We start from the raw sequence: 17,664 nt of genomic DNA on the forward strand, positions 1-17,664 counted from the left end.
GACAGAGAGGGAGCCATCCACACGGCAAGGACCGCATAATCGTAGTCTGCTAGCACACTTGCCCGCTCCAGGCCACTACAAAAGGGAACTGCTATCCGTTTCCCTACTCTCCTCCGCTCGGGTGAAGGAGAAATGAGTGGGGGGAAGACGTGCCTTGTCTGCGAATGCTGCTGCGGCTGCTGTTGCCAGAGCGAACAGCGACGTGATTTGAACGAGCAAACTATATATCTGCACTGGTTCTCTCTCTCTCTCTCTGTTTTTAAACATCTACACATTTCACTCTCTCTACATTTCATTCTACATATACATACATATCTATATCTTGTCTGTCTGTTAGCACATTTCCTTTCTTTTATTTTTGTGGGACTCTTTTGTCTGCTTTTTGACTGCTTCCTAAATATGTTTCAGCTACTCGCACGCGCATTACTTTTGTTCTCGTTCCTGGACTTTTGTTTATAAAGTGAAGATTTTATGGTTAGAAAATACAACAAGAAACGAGAAGGGACGTGTGAGACGCATCTTACGCGTCACAACTTTTATACCCGGTACTCAGTCAGTGTACCTGTCCCATATTGTTTTTTTATACCCGGTACTCGAAGAGTAAATAGGGTATATTGTATTTGTGCGAATAACGGTTGTATGTAACGCACAGAAGGATACGTTTCCGACCCCATAAAGTATATATATTCTTGATCAGCATCAATAGCCGAGTCGATTGAGCCATGTCTGTCTGTCCGTTCGTCCGTCCGTCCGTCTTGTTTGCCGGCTAGTTCTCAAAAACCATAAGAGCTAAAGCCACAGGTGGCTCTAGCTATTGACTCGGCTATTGATGCTGATCAAGAATAAATATACTTTATGTGGTTGGAAACGTTTCCTTCTCTGCGGTACATACATCCACTTTGTGCACAAATACAATATACCCTATTTACTCTTCGAGTACCTTTAGTGTTCCTTTTCCCAAAAATAAAGTCAACATATGTATACATGCTGCATTCGTGAGGTCCTTGAGAAGAGGTTTAGATGTCGACACAAACGTACCTCTCCCTCTTTCCCGCATTGTATCTGTATCTCTGTTGTGGGTTTAAAAACTAAAATGCATTTGATTCTTTGTTTATGCATCCCATGCATCGAGTCAAAACGAGAAGGGACGTGTGAGACGCTTCTTACGCGTCTCTTCTACTATACTTCTTACTATACCCGGTACTCAGTACTACATCTGTATCTTAGCGGTTTTTTGTAAAATTTTACATTTTTTCTTCATCTACAACTCTTCTCACGCCAACACGCTCCTTTAGCTCGGCACCCTTCCCTAGAGCCACACACTGCAGAGTCATGGCAGAGGCAGATGCCGCACACTACACGAAGCAGAGTGTGAATGGGAGAATGTGAAAAAAGCAATACAAGCTGCTGGACGGGGTGGGTTTTGCCACTGCAAATGAATTTCTTCATTGTGGCCATAATAATGCTCCAATTTGGCGATCTGATAGATATGGTCATTCCCTACGGAATGGGGTTTTATACCCGGTACTCGAAGAGTAAATAGGGTATATTGTATTTGTGGGGAATAACGGTTGTATGTAACGCACAGAAGGAAACGTTTCCGACCCCATAAAGTATATATATTCTTGATCAGCATAAATAGCCGAGTCGATTGAGCCATGGCTGCCTGTCCGTCCGTCCGTCCGTCCGTCCGTCCGTCCGTCCGTCCGTCCGTCCGTCCGTCCGTCCTGGATCTCAGAGACCATAAGAGCTAGAGCCACCAAATTTTGCATCCAGACTTCTGTATGCTCACACTGTTGCAAGTGTATTTCAAAGATGAGCCACGCTCCCTTCCGCCTCCGGGGTGGCCAAAGCCACCCCGTCCCGCAGCTAATATTTCTTTTTTGCATATTCTCTCATTCACACTCTCCTTCGCGCAGTGTGTGGCGTCTGCCCCTGCCGTTCCTCCGCCTCTGCCATAGCCGTGGCTAAACCCACCCCGTCCCGCAGCTTTTATTTGTTTTTTGCACATTCTCTCATTCACATACTGCTTCGCGCAGTGGCCGCACACTGGCCGCCGGCCGCTGGCTCTGCCTCTGCCGTGAGTCTGCAGTGTGTGGGTCTAGGGAAGGGGGGCGAGCTAAAGGAGCGTGTTGGTGTGAGAAGTGTTGTAGATGTAGATTACAGATGAACAACAAATTTAAAATTTGACAAATAACCGCTAATGTACAGATGTACTGAGTGCCGGGTATAAAAGTTGTGGCGCGTAAGAAGCGTCTCACACGTCCCTTCTCGTTAGTTTTCTTTTATCTTCAAAATTTTAGGATTGGGAGGTTTTCGCCCTTTTGCGGGGGCGGAAGGCGGCGGGGCTCATTTTTGAAATACACTGGTTTCAGTGTGAGCATACAGCAGTCTGGATGCAAAATTTGGTGGCTCTAGCTCTTATAGTCTCTGAGAACTTGCCGACAAACAAGACGGACGGACGGACGGACGGACAGACAGACATGGCTCAATCGACTCGGCTATTGATGCTGATCAAGAATATATATACTTTATGGGGTCGGAAACGTTTCCTTTTGTGCGTTACATACAACCGTTATTCGCACAAATACAGTATACCCTATTTACTCTTCGAGTACCGGGAATAAAAAACTCAGGTAGGGCTACACATTTCTAACAGCATGTTATTCAGAAGCATTTTCCATTCTTCTCGGGTTTCCCTTTACAGAATTTTGACTATTTTTATACACATTTCCACGCTGACATATGTTACGGATTGAGCGGAAAAAACGAATTTAGTGTGTCAATGATTACAATTGTCTGTCGAGTGAGGACCACGTTACTCGTGGATGGTTTTTCCTGTGGGAATTCTAGCATTAAATAACATTTTTGAGTGCATATCTTATCTCAGGGCAAGCATTATCGATGATTTATATATTCTCCTCTCGCAGTTCACTCTGCAGACTGTATCTCATTTCTCAGTGGAATATTTTCTGTGGAAGTTAAATGCCAATGTCTCGCAGACATTCGTTGTTTAACATTTTGTTTAACATTAATATTCTGTAGACACCGACACGAAACAAAAGTTCTTTAGGCATTCTTTAAGCCTTCCAAGAGCATCATTTTCGATTTATTTGGGGACTCAAGAGAGGGAAAATAAATTTCACTTTGGACGTTAATTTATGAACATAAATATTGTTAGCATTTCATAAAGGTAAAGTGGGAGGAATAAATAAATGCATATTAATTCGCTTAGAGGCTTAGAGTCGCTTAATTGTCACACAGCTTTAGGAGCTGTTTTGATTACCTTTTCTGTTGCGGTTTACCTTTCTCCTTTTTTTTGCTAATACAGGCTTTGCTTTTACAGGCCTGGCCTGGGCCGTGCCGAGCCCTACATACATATGTACCTCGTGCAATATATTGTATCGCCACAAAGTGGCCCTCAAACTCATTTGCATTCTCTGTGTTTCTGTTTTTCCCACGAGCATTGAAATGCATTTTCCACCGACAGATCAGAGATCGCTCTGAGAGATCTTGCCCCCTTTAAAAAGAGGGGTTGGACCCTGGGCATCCCAGCCGAAATCCCCATTCGATTCTCTCTCGCAGACAGCCAATAAAATGTTTTGCTCCTCTCTTTTTATACCCGGTACTCGAAGAGTAAATAGGGTATATTGTCTTTGTGGGGAATAACGGATGTTTGTAACGCACAGAAGAAACCGTTTCCGACCCCATAAAGTATATATATTCTTGATCAGCATCAATAGCCGAGTCGATTAGCCATGTCTGTCTGTCCGTCCGTCGGTCCGTCCTGATGAGCGTCTAGTTCTCAGAGACCATAAAAGCTAGAGCCACCAAATTTTGAATCCAGACTTCTGTATGCTCACACTGTTACAAGTTTATTTCAAAAATTAGCCCCGCCCCCTTCCACGGCCGCAAAAGGGCGAAAACCTCCCAAACCTACAATTTTGAATTGGAATTGGAATTCCATGTCATCTCTGACTAAACCAGAACAAAGCTTCCAAATTGAAGACTACGAGTAGCTGGCTTTCGCCTTTGATCCAAAGTATCCTTTTAGCTCCTACTTCTACTCTGGCCTACTCCTTTCCCGCTAAAGCAATGCATTTCGCAAAAGCATCTTTAGACTTAATGGAAGCAAGCAAAAACCATTTACACAGGCGATACTTAAAAATCGAGTACTTTTGTGGGATGAAGCAAAATCATACTCGTAAAGACCCTTGACACACATATCCACTCGTCAGTCGGTTGGTCGTTGGGAGCTGGCTAAAAGCCTCTTTTGACTGCTCCAGTTTTACAGTTTTCCCACCTCATCATCAACAATAGTCGCAAAGGGGGTCTCGACTCTCTCTCTATAGCGAGTGCTCTCGTGTGTACTTTGCATATTGTATCGAACGTCGAAAAACATTAGGCCTCGCGTGAATCAAAAATGAATGGATTTAATGACTCATGCACACGGACTCGACTCTTAATGAGACGCAACATTTACGACTGTGTAGAATTCGCAAAGTGCCAAGAGTTCAAAAATCGAATTAAAATGTAACTAACTGTTCGGGGTGTGCCATAGAGTCCACAAAAAGTATATATTTGATTGAAAAGTCCAAGAGACAGTTTTGGAGCGAGGGAGTGAGCTGGAGGTGCTGCTGCATAATCAAGAGACGAGACGAGGTCAATGGAATCGAGAAGAATGTCGACTGTCAGAGTACGAGAGGAAACAAAAAACAGAGAAACAAGTTTTATTTCAAAAGCTAATTACAGCCTGAGACTTGAAAAATTGTTGTGTCAAGTATCTGTAAGACACATTTTTGCATAATTTCCCCATGCGAATAACCAGGATGCAACAGGGAGCAGGGAAGAAAGCGAATGAAGAAAGAACAAAGAGGAAGAAAAGCTGCAAATGACAAAATCAACTAAAATAAATAAATAAAAGAACTGCGCAGTTGTGCCACAGCAGCAACTTGTTGCATGCGAATGTTATGGAATGAAGCACATTTGTCATTTTTCTTTCTGTCGAGTGTCTGATGCTTTCTCTGTCTGTCACTCCCCAATTCTCGCCTTGGTCTTGAGTGCCTCGTCATTGTCTATCTCCCTCTCTCTCTGTGTCTCTGTCCCTGGAGTAAGTCTGAAACTGGAGTCTTCGAGTGTGGCCGCATTTGCATCTGAATATATGCATTTGCTTCCTCCTCCTCCTCCTCCTGGTGGAGCATTGCAGTTTAGATGAAATTGTCTAGATTGTAGGCCTAGAAGAGACAGGCTCCCAAAGCAACTTCGTTCCTCGGTGACTCATGCGGATTCTATCCCATGCCACCACAACTATTGTTTACCCAGATGTTTATGACATACGCAGCAGGAGCAGCAGCAGGGGCAGTGACTGGGACGCACAGGAGCAGTGGCAGGGCAGTGCCTCGGCTTCTGACTTTTGTATTGCATAAATCAGAAAGTAGATTAAGAAAATTGCAGCTACATTTGTCGCAGACACACACTCAACACATAACACACTCCCTTCCAACGATAAATCAAGGACCAGAGAGACCACAGATAAGTGCAACTGCCAAGATGGAGATATTAGCCTCGGTTTCGTCATCGATTTGAATGATTGGGGGCAGCCGCGTAAGTGGACTACAGCAAGCGGGAGAAGGAGACTCGAACGAACAGTGAATGTCGTTTCTTGCGATCAAAAGAGTTGTCTACATATATTGCAGGGGTTTTTATGTAAAATGTAAAACAAAATGTAAAGATATTTGTATATCAATGCAAGGATCTTCACTGGAATAAAATAAACATAAAGTGAAGTGAAGGACCTACAAGTTATAGAATTTTTTAGCTTGCGTGGAGAACTTCCGCCATTCAATAGCGGAATCATTAGGTAACCATTTAACCGTGAACATTATAATCAATCATCAATATAACTATTCCCACAGTGATCTCTTGTGATCGTTTAATTATTATATTCTTTAATTAATATTCGATACTCCTTCCCTCTGGTGTTGACCCCCAAATGACTCTCGCTTGAACCCACAATGAATTCTAATGCTAGTTTTGCAATTCGCGAAAACTTTAATTGCTTTATTCAATTTTGTCAATCTCTGTGTGCTAATACAAACGAGAAGGGACGTGTGAGACGCTTCTTACGAGTCACATCTTTTATACCCGGCACTCAGTATTCTATCTGCACTTCAGCGGTTATTTGTCAAATTTTTTCTTCATCTGTCATCTACATCAACAACACCACTCACGCCAACAAGCTCCTTTAGCTCGCCACCCTCCCCTAGAGACACGCACTGCAGAGTCATGGCAGAGTCGCGGCAGAGACACGGACGTGTCAGGGGCAGAGGCCATAAACTGCGCAAAACAGAGTGTGAATGAGAAAATATGTAAAAAACAAATATAAGCTGCGGGACGGGGTGGGTTTAGCCACTGCAAATTAATTTCTTTATTGTGGCTATAATAATGATCCAATTGGATTTGGTGATCTGATAGATATGGTCATTCCCTACGGAATGGCGTTTTTAGTTTTCTTTTATCTTCAAAATTGTAGATTTGGGAGGTTTTCGCCCTTTTGCGGGGGCGGAAAGGGGCGGGGCTCGTTTTTGAAATACACTTGTAACAGTGTGAGCATACAGAAGTCTGGATGCAAAATTTGGTGGCTCTAGCTTTTATGGTCTCTGAGATCCAGGCGCTCAACAAGACAGACGGACGGACGGACGGATAGACAGACATGGCTCAATCGACTCGGCTATTGATGCTGATCAAGAATGATCTATCTGATCTATCTATCTGATCAATTGGGATCCGATTGGATCATTATTATGGCCACAATGAAGAAATTAAGTTGCAGTGGCTAAACCCACCCTGTCCAGCAGCTTTTGTTGCTTTTACACATTCTCTCATTCACACTCTGCTTCGCGCAGTGGCAGAGGCCTCTTCCCCTGACACGTCTCTGCCTCATCCTCTGCCACGACTCTGCCGCTGCCTCTGCCCTGACTCTGCAGTGTGTGTCTCTAGGGGAGGGTGGCGAGCTAAAGGAGCGTGTTGGCGTGAGTAGTGTTGTTGATGTAGATGACAGATGAAGAGAAGATGTAAAATTTGACAAATAACCGCTAAGGTGCAGATGTAGTACTGAGTACCGGGTATAAGAGTTGTGACACGGCTTAAGACGCGTCTCACAACGTTCCTCCTCGTTGTGTTTCTGGCTAGGCAAACAAAAAATACAAACGAGTAGATACATTTGTGAGACGCTATGTACGCGTCTCAACTTTTATAGCCTGTACTCATTCAGTATATTTGTACCCTACTGTTATTTTTTGCCGAGCTTTACATTATCCATTTTTTATACAACTGTCATCTACATATACATCAAACACGCTTTCCCCCATTGACGCACACTGCATGAGGTGTGCAAGTGTGCAAGCGAGAAAGAATAACAATAATAAACAAGCACAAGCAGACATGACTATATCGACTCGGCTATTGATTCTGATCAAGAATATATATACTTTATGGGGTCTAAATGCTTCCATCTGTGTGTTACATTTTTTTCTTACAACCACAAATATATTTACTCTTCGAGTACCGGGTATAAAAAGAGGCAAAAAGAGGTGGGTGCTGAAGGGAAACAAATACAAAAAGAAGGAATAGCAAAGAAAAAAAAATAAGAAAAAAAGGGAATACCAGGCGTAAGGGGTATAGGGCAGAAGTTGATACCCTGGGTCCTACAAGATATAATCTTTGAACAAAATCGAATTTAAATAATATGTATATCGGAACTTTGCTCAGCTTCTACGGTCTTGTGGCTCTCTCCTTCTTAGACAATCATCAATGCGTCTCCGTAGAAGAATCTCCAACCACTATTTTAAGCTACAAATATTATCTAAAAGCTAAAATAACCTCCCATAAGGGGAGGTCGCCACAGAAGTGCGAAGCAACTGTTCAAATGTGCCTTAATTGCCGACAATGGGTGTATTGGCGCAGAGTCGGAGTCAATAGAAACAACACCGAGGAGTCTGTCCAAATCCATAGACGAAACGCAGCGAAACGAAAGGAAAGACGAGAGGGAGGTCAGTCATTCGTATCCAGTTTGGCTGAACAAACGACAAAAGACACGCCCTAAGTACAACAACAGAAACCAGACAGTAGCCAAAGTAAAGGTGAGGGAAAGTATGTACAAGAAAACAAGACTGGAAGGAGGGAAAGACTGAAAGGAGCGCAAAGACTGCCCAAGACGACATGACAAAAGCACGGCTTAAACTTGGACATCAAAAAAGGTTAGCGAATATCTCCCAACGAAGGGCTTAAGTCTTGTTGGCTCTCTGTACATTAGTTTCAGTTTTTATTTATTCCACAGTCTCAGCTTTTTTTCGTTTGAGCATTTTGACTCGAAACCCTCGCAGGGGGGAGGGAAAAAGAAAAGGCAGCTCTCTAACGCCAGATGTGTCTATGCATGCAAAATATTTATATTCCCCAGCCCAGTCGAAACGCAGCCTTAAAACCCACCTCCTTCGTAGTCCTCTTGTGGCAGTGTGTGGCACGCGAAAGGAAGTTGCTTTGAAATGTAATAAAATTGCCTTTACTATAGCTTTTGAGGTATAATTAGCATTTACCGCCTGTCGGCTTGCGCCGCGTGCCAGCAGCTGTTTGAATGCGCGGGTGGTTGGTGGGGATCAAACGGCACCCAGACCCTTAGACCCAGCCACAATCCCATATCCCATATCCCATATGGTTGTGCAGTTTAGAGCCAAATAATTGCACTTGCTGTCTTGTATCTATTGTTATTTTTATCCCCGGTACTCGAAAAGTAAATAGGGTATATTGTATTTGTGGGGAATAACGGTTGTATGTAACACACAGAAGGAAATGTTTCCGACCCCATAAAGTATATATATTCTTGATCAGCATCAATAGACGAGTCGATAGAGCCATATCTGTCCGTCCGTCTGTCCGTCCGTCCGTCTGTCCGTCCGTCTTGTTGAGCGCCTGGATACCTTTAAAATACCTTTAATAGTGTAAGATTTCATTTACCCCCTAGATGGTTATTCCCTGCATTTCTTTCATGGCTCATTCACTACCACTCTACACACCACCACGTAAATGGGGTTTTCCCCCAATTAATTACATGATATTTTTCGAAACTTTAACGTTTGGCCGTTGGTTTTCATGTTCAATAGTGTAGCACTCCATAATGATGCAATCAAATCCCAATTTGGTGATCTGATAGATATGGTCATTCCCTACGGAATGGCGTTTTTAGTTTTCTTTTATCTTCAAAAGTGTATTTCAAAAATGAGCCCCGCCCCCGAAAAAGAGCGAAAACCTACAATTTTGAAGATAAAAGAAAACTAAAAACTTGTATTTCAAAAATGAGCGCCGCCCCAGTTTGAGCATACAGAAGTATGGCTGCAAAATTTGGTGGCTCTAGGTTTATGGTCTCTGAGATCCAGGCGCTCAACAAGACGGACGGACCGACGGACAGACAAACAGACAGACATAGACTCGGCTATTGATTCTGATCAAGAATATATATACTTTATGGGGTCGGAAACGTTTCCTTCTGTGCGTTACATAAATTCGCTTTGTGCACAAATACAATATACCCTATTTACTCTTCGATTACCGGGTATAAAAAAAACCTTTTCACTTAGAAGTCGAATTCATTACTTTTTAAATAAGGAAAAGAATCTTGATTAATGGAAAAATAAATTTGCTCCACTATCATTCGCTGCTCGATTTTTGGAAAAATTTTTCTTTTTGAAAACTGTTGAGTCTATTTGACTGATTTGGAGTGTACATATACAAAACGAGAAAAGACGTGTGAGACGCTTCTTACGCGTCACAACTTTTATACCCGGCACTCAGTACTACATCTGCACTTTAGCGGTTATTTGTCAAATGTTACATTTTTTCTTCATCTGTCATCTACATCAACAACACTGCTCACGCCAACACGCTCCTTTAGCTCGCCACCCTCCCCTAGAGCCACACACTACAGAGTATGGGCAGAGACGCGGCCGAGGCAGAGGCAGAGACGTGTCAGAGGCAGAGGCCACAAACTGCGCGAAGCAGAGTGTGAATGAGAGAATGTGTAAAAAAAACAAATATAAGCTGCGGGACGGGGTGGGTTTAGCCACTGCAAATTAATTTCTTCATTGTGGCCATAATAATGATCCAATCGTATCCCAATTTGGTGATCTGATAGATATGGTCATTCCCTACGGAATGGCGTTTTTAGTTTTTTGCTATCTTCAAAATGTAGATTTGGGAGGCTTTCGCCCTTTTGCGGAGGCGGAAGGGGGCGTGGCTCATTTTTGAAATACACTTGTAACAGTGTGAGAATACAGAAGTCTGGATGCAAAATTAGCTGGCTCTAGCTCTTATAGTCTCTGAGTACTAGGCGCTGATCAGGACGGACAGACGGACAGACGGACAGACAGACAGACAGACATAGACTCGGCTATTGATGCTGATCAAGAATATATATACTTTATGGGGTCGGAAACGTTTCCTTCTGTGCGTTACAAACAACCGTTATTCGCACAAATACAATATACCCTATTTACTCTTCGAGTACCGTGTATAAATATATGTATATCTCGTTAAAATGGGAAAAGCTCTTTTATCAAAAGCCAACGCAAGGTACGTGCAGGGACAATTTAATTAATTAAGCACAACACTTGTTGTTTTTCCTATTTTGTAGATTTATGAAATGATCAAAGATAGGAAAGCTTCTCCTCGTACCTGTGGTCCATACTATTCAGCAAAGTTTTTCACTAGTATCTGTAATTGTTTTTCGCATGAAAGGACCATTCAACTAGTCTTAGAGATTATATCTGCAAATTTATGTGTACGAGTGTTTCCCTTTATAATTGCATAAATAATCTTACGCTTGAGGGGAGATTCATGAATCATAAGGACACACGCAAAGGTGTGCTCACAGCCTGTCGTGACCCTCACTTGATTACGAGTTTTTTCGCATAATCTAATTATTGCTGATATTTTTCGCATTTTGTTAATCATCTGTTTGGCTAGAAGGATAGAATATAACGCCATAATACTTTGTCTAGACCCTAGAGAGGTGCGGTTCGGTGTTCCGTGTGTGCATTGATTGAGATCTCTCAATGGCATCGCTTTAATTGATTCCGAAATGCGCAGTGTCTGTGTCTGTCTGAACTGACGCTGGCACTGCCACTGCCACTCTATCCACTACATTATTAACGCCTTTCATTCGCTCATCACATCGATGTAAATAGCTTGTTGTTTTGATGCTAGTTTTAGCAACAGTCCTACATGTTTCGTACTCTGCACAGGAAGTACCGCCCAAGTTCTAAAAGTGACCCAAGGAGTTGGAAGTTTGTTTTGGCCATTACCCAAAAAGTTATAGAAAAGAGGCATTCAACTTACACTCACGATCCGCACAAAATTAAACTATAAGCTAAACGCGAGTCATTGCGAGTCTCAGAAACACAAATACATTCATGACTTTTTCACAGACATTAGTTGTGTGTAATATTGAATTTCCATTGAATGAATACAATACCCGAAAAATAATGCTGGCGCGTGTAAAAACCCATCTATGGAACGTTTTTATGGAACACTTGTTTGCCCCGTTCATGGTTTTTGCTAGTGTCCGTACATTTTTAAGGCGGCTACCGAGCGGCCGTCGAATGTTTAAACTACAATTGAGATTCAGATTGAGGAAGGTTTAATTTTCATGCGTTGTTGAGGCGAAAATTAGCCTAATTTTGTAAGACACTTGGCACTTTTTACGGCCAGTTAAATGGAGGGTCATATTTTTGAGAGTGGTTGAATATGTAGAATATATTTTTTACAGAATCAAATTTCCACTTTAAGGAAACCCTAATAACAGCAACCTTTTTTTGGCAGTGAGTGAGTGTTTTTTAATTTTAGTCCCCGCTCTGTAAAGAAATAGTTCAAGATTTTCTATTTATTTCAGATCAAATTTTAAGCAAACTTAGAGCCCAAAACCTGTCTCAAAGTCTCAAAAAAAAATCGTTAAAAAGTATGTAACTTCGGTAGCCGAAAATCGAATAGAAAATGTGCAGTCTAGCTAAAACCGCGCGTTTATCGGTGGCAATATCCGTTAACTGTTTTGCACCTGCCTGCCGCTGATTATGGCCACTGCCTGACACTGTTCGTTGTGGTCGGTCGGTCAGTTGGGTTGGTTGCCTACTAACTCGAATGGAGAACACGTGTCCGAAGTGCAGCAGTTTTCGCTAATTTCGGGCTAATGTACGTCAAAAAGCAGAGGGTGGTTCTGGGCCAGGTCTGCGACTGCGGCTGGGTCTGGTTATGGCGTTGCATTTGCATTAAATATTAATGGTAAAATGCAATTATTTTCGCATAAGCAACGCCCCGAGTGTGTCCCCCCTCAGCACTCGTTGGCCGACACACGCGTTGCGCATGTTGACAATTAATGCGAATTTTTCTTGCTCTTTTGTGGCAGGCGGCAGTCTCTGGTGTTGCTCCTGCTCCTGCTGTCTGCAGTGTCTAAAAATGGCCCGGGCCTGTGCACACCAAACCACACCCAAAAACAAGTATGAACACAATTTTCGCATTAATTTCCGCATAACTTGGACACAAAACAAACGAAAATTGAATGCAGTAGTGCATCACAGCCAAAGTGATAATCAACTATGAAAAACTGACCAACACAGAAGATAGGGGAAATTCTTGCACGGCAGCCAGCAGCCAGTCATTGGTTGACCCCCGCGCCAACAAAGCCATCCATGACTTAAATGAATGCATCCGCTGGGCATGGCTGCAACGTTGACACAAAAGTAACGAGAAGGGACGTGTGAGACGCTTCTTACGCGTCACAACTTTTATACCCGGCACTCAGTACTACATCTGCAACTTAGCGGTTATTTGTCAAATTTTACATTTATTTTTTTTCATCTGTCATCTACATCAACAACACTACTCACGCCAACACGCTCCTTTAGCTCGCCACCCTCCCCTAGAAACACACTTTGTAGAGTCAGGGCAGAGTCGCGGCAGAGGCAGCGGCAGAGGCAGCGGCAGAGACGTGAGGGGCAGAGGCCATAAACTGCGCGAAGCAGAGCGTGCTGCTATAAGCTGCGGGACGGGGTGGGTTTGGCCACTGAAAATTAATTTCTCCATTGTGGCTCCATTTAGTTTTCTGTTATCTTCAAAATCGTAGATTTGGGAGGTTTTCTCCCTTTTGCGGGGGCGGAAGGGGGCGGGGCTCATATTTGAAATACACTGGTTTCAGTGTGAGCATACAGCAGTCTGGTGCCAAAATTTGGTGGCTCTAGCTCATATAGTCTCTGAGAACTAGCCGACAAACAAGACGGACAGACGGACAGACAGACATGGCTCAATCGACTCGGCTATTGATGCTGATCAAGAATATATATACTTTATGGGGTCGGAAACGTTTCCTTCTGTGCGTTACATACATTCACTTTGTGCACAAATACAATATACCCTATTTACTGTTCGCGTACCGGGTATAAAAACACCAAATACAACAGAAAGGAAGCAGAGGAGGAATCCAGGAGATCGAAGTAGGGAATACTCTTCCATGTGAAATTTCCCCCAAATTTGTTCATTTTCTATCCATTTTCCTACATTCTTGTATCAAAGTTACTTCATTTTAAATTCTCCTTTAAAGGGTATTTACTGCAAAATTCCAATCATGCATTGCACTCTACTGAACTCTTCTCCTGTTGCTGCATGTTTCATGTTGCTTCTTTTTTCAACATCATCATCTCATCATTCTCTTTCACTTGCGCTTAATTCATTCAACTTGAGTATGGGTGTCGTCCGTCGCGGTTGAGGTCCGGCTAGCACTTTGATGTTGTTTTAGTGGCTTCTCTTCTCCACTCTACACTCTCCCTTTTCTCCACCTCCCTGCTGACCCTCACCCCTGCTGCTTTCCGTAGAGGTTATTATCCCCTGATTAACCACAATTGCTGACAGGCTGACTGGTCCTCTTCTTTTTCTGCTCTCTGGTCTCGGGTCTGCACTAAACCCCAATACAATATCTTGTATCATTTGATTATAGTCATTACAAGAGTCGTCTTGGGCTTTACCTAGAGTTAATCTCCAGTCATTGTGGATTTTTCTTAGGGATTTATAGAGACTAATCTTCATTTGACATTAGAACAAATAACAAAGAAACGGGATTCGGGATTGTATTTCATTCTTAAATTTGAATAAATTGTATCTAAAATGTTCGATTTTTTGCAAGACATATTTGTTAGATTTCCGCAGATAAAACAGATTATCTTTGGAAAACTTTCACTAAATGCAGCAGCAACTCTCTCGAGAGCTCACAAAACACACAGAACAATCTTATAGTTGAACGTAGAAGTACTATACGAAGCAATCCTCTTCCTTTGATGGGAAAGCAACTCCCATCCAGAACTCTGTACTTTTAATCAAATAACATTTGGAGTACTCCTCCAAAGACACAAAAGCTGGATCGCCAGAGATTTCCATCCCACAAATAAAGAGGAACAGAAAAGAAAAAAGAGCAAACGCATAATTCCAGTGTCAACCCAAGTGGCAGCAAAAGTATTGATTTTTTTGTCATTTGCTCTTTTATTTGGCGGCTAGTTGGGAAATTCAAAAATACTGCGCACCGCAGTCAATGCACAATGCACAAACATTCACATTCTCAGCGGAGACATTTGGGGCCAACAGTGGGGTCTACTTCGAGCTGTACAGTGGAGTGTGGGTATACCCAATGCCGAGTGCTAACACTACGGATGTACGCCAGAGCCGGAGGAAGATCAGCAGTCCCAGGAGGAAGGGACCAAGTACTTTCTCATAAAAAATTGTTGGTAACACTCTCTGGCCCATTCCTGCATAGGCACACGGCCTCGTGTCGTCCCGCTCTCTTCTGACTTGTAGTTTCGGTATCTGCTTGGCATGTTTCACTGGCAGACGCGCCTCAAATATGCAGATAAAGCGAAAGAAAGGTGCAGCTCTAAAACCCAAGATGGGAATACTCTTGCTGATCGATTGATCGTCAAATTTGGATTCTATTTGGGGTACATTTTTTTTTATTTTTTTTTTTTTGAGCCGTCTTTTAACTTTTATTTAAGATCTGTCTTTTTGGCAGACAATTATTAAATTTCCTCTCTGGGTAATTGGCAATCTTATTTCAGTTATAATTATTAGCAATTATCATTACTAGCATTTGAACCGCTGACGTTTGTTCGGTTCGGTTGCAGCAGCCAGATGAGAACTTAACGCTCAGCACCATGGCTTGTGCCATATGGTACATATGATAAAAAAAACAATTCGAATAACAGATTGCTTTTTGTTTCCTTCAAAGATTTTCAGTTCCTTCCGAATTAGCAACAAAAAAGAAAATAACACTTGAGATAGAAATGGCAATGAATGACATAAGCAAACCGTACTTTACTGATGTTTTTTTTTCAAATTTATTCAAGTAAATTAAAGGGATACACTTGGAACTCCTTGCAAACATCTGCATAAAATCATTGAAGCTCATCTGTCAAAAGGGTATACGAACTCGCGAATAAAGAGCGCAGCAGGTGGAATACTGAGAAGGGGGGTCACAGCGAATTTAAATGGAACAGAACAGAACAGAGTGGAACGATGTGTTGTTGGATGGTTTGGAATCGTGGGTGGTGGCAAGTTAAGTAAGTTACTGCACACCCATTTTTCAATTGCTTTGTAAAGCAATTGTGGGTAATGTGGCTGTTGTGTATTGTTCGCCTGATAAAATGCTGCCAGTCGTGGCACCCGCAGCAACAGCCCAATTGGTTTTCTCGATATTTTTCCCGAAAAATCGAGCGGAAAAGGAAGTGAAACTGAATTGAAAGCAGAAACAGGAGCACAGTTGTCAAAACTACCACTGCAATGGCGTGCCAACGTCTCTCCCGGTCCGTATACTTCTTGCTATCCTTTTTCCCCTCACCGCATTTCTGTAAGATAAGGTAAGGTCGCTTCAAACTTATTTTAGAACAAAGTTGTAGGGGACTACTACTGCAAATGTCGTTGCTGGGCAGGCCGCCTCCCCCAACAAACTGTTTAGTGTCTGCGACAGACTCTTGGGTCTGGGGTTTCTGTTTGGGGTCTGTTTGTGCCACATGCGGTCTAAAGGTTACGCATCTCTTCTTCTGCCGGCGATGGGGAAATGCTCATTGGGCTGTGTCTGACCCTTTCTTTTCGTTTCGGCCATAGAATGTGATTTGTTTTGTATTTTTTCATCATTTTTCACTTTTGGCAAATGAAATGCTGTGGTCATAAAATGTATGTACTGTTTGGGTTTATTTATACAACAAAAGAGTTTATTGTTTCTGTATAGTGAAACGGTTATTAGGTGGACAGAGAGACAAGTGGGGAGAAAAAGTTAAAGGAAATTGAATAAAACAAGGGAAAATCTCTGGATTTGTCATTTTGATTTACGAGTGGTTTCTTAATAATGAAACATATCCCCCTACATGTTTACATATTCAATGAATTATCCATAAATCTCAATGAACCTTTGCACATAATTATGATATTTAAATCCCAATTAATGCCTTCAATTATGGCGCTACGTATACAAATCAAATGAAGAGTCCAAATAACGCGGTGTGACCTACCACACAAAACAATTTTCTAAAAAAAAAAACAACAATACAAAATGTTTTCTAACCAACTGGCAACAGAAATCTACAACAAAAGTATGCCCATGAATGTTTATTACTCATATGTATGAGAGTTTAAGCAAATAAAAAATGCCACAGCGTCAGATAGATAGAGAAGTGGAGGGAGAAGAAAAACCGGCTAGCGTCATCACAAATATAAGAATTCGACGGAGGAACAACTACAAACACAAGTAAATATTGTATACTGATAATTTAAGCAAACTCTGACAATAAATGATAAAGGTAACTGCCACTGACGTCACGAAACGACGATTGCAACATGTTAAGTATTTAACACAATTCTGAATGTCGGTAGGTGGACAGCATATCAATTTTTAATTTATTATCTTGATTATCTAAAGGGGTAAATGACGCTCATTCCGACTTTTTGTACTTGTAAATTGCCTGCAAACAATTTATATAGAGCGAGGAATTGTACAATCAGCATATATATTATATTTACATGGAATATTCCGATGATTTAACTGCGAAAAGCTGCTTTGCTGCTGATATTTCCTATTAATTTTATTGCACTTTGTCCTCACTTTATACACTGAACACTAACAGCTTCTAATGAAGGGTTTCCTTTCTCTCTCTTTTCTTTTAATTATTATTTTGCACTATCGACTGGCGGCTGATAAGCCCGAACACCTTATCAATGGAATTCTTCGGCCGTTTTCCAACTCTTTCAATGATATTTCGCGAGCGTGATATTAAACAAAGCGTATTCACTTCCACACACAAGCCCGAACAGACAGCAACGAAACCAATTTATTTATAAATATTATCAATTTTCCTTTTTGCGAGGTTTTTCTATCACTAAAAATACAACGCACTGTGCAGCTGTATAATTTTTTTTGCACGCGGAAAGAGCGAGACAGAAAACGCAAAACTAAATACAATTTTTGTTTATTTTATTTGTCAGAGTGCTCTCGCGTACAACCTCCACGTTCAGCATATTCAGTTCTCACGATTTTTGTTTCTGTAATTAATTTAATTTTATCTTTAATTTATGGTTTCTTTTCTG

At 41.9% G+C, this 17,664-nt stretch overlaps 1 protein-coding gene and 1 long non-coding RNA gene across 2 annotated transcripts in view; both read right to left on the reverse strand.

The window, feature by feature from the left end:
* The window catches only part of LOC117900340 (cytohesin-1), a 42,542-nt gene that overhangs the window by 17,211 nt on the left and 7,667 nt on the right, over positions 1-17,664 (reverse strand). The window lies entirely within an intron of this gene.
* On the reverse strand, positions 947-17,036 carry LOC117900341. The gene is made up of 4 exons (XR_004649278.1): positions 17,023-17,036; positions 13,862-13,871; positions 3,287-3,291; positions 947-1,046 (listed from the first exon to the last, which is right to left on the reverse strand). It is a non-coding gene; the product is annotated as an uncharacterized LOC117900341 (long non-coding RNA).

This window comes from Drosophila subobscura, chromosome U (genome assembly GCF_008121235.1).
Source record: "Drosophila subobscura isolate 14011-0131.10 chromosome U, UCBerk_Dsub_1.0, whole genome shotgun sequence".
Classification (NCBI taxonomy): domain Eukaryota; kingdom Metazoa; phylum Arthropoda; class Insecta; order Diptera; family Drosophilidae; genus Drosophila; species Drosophila subobscura.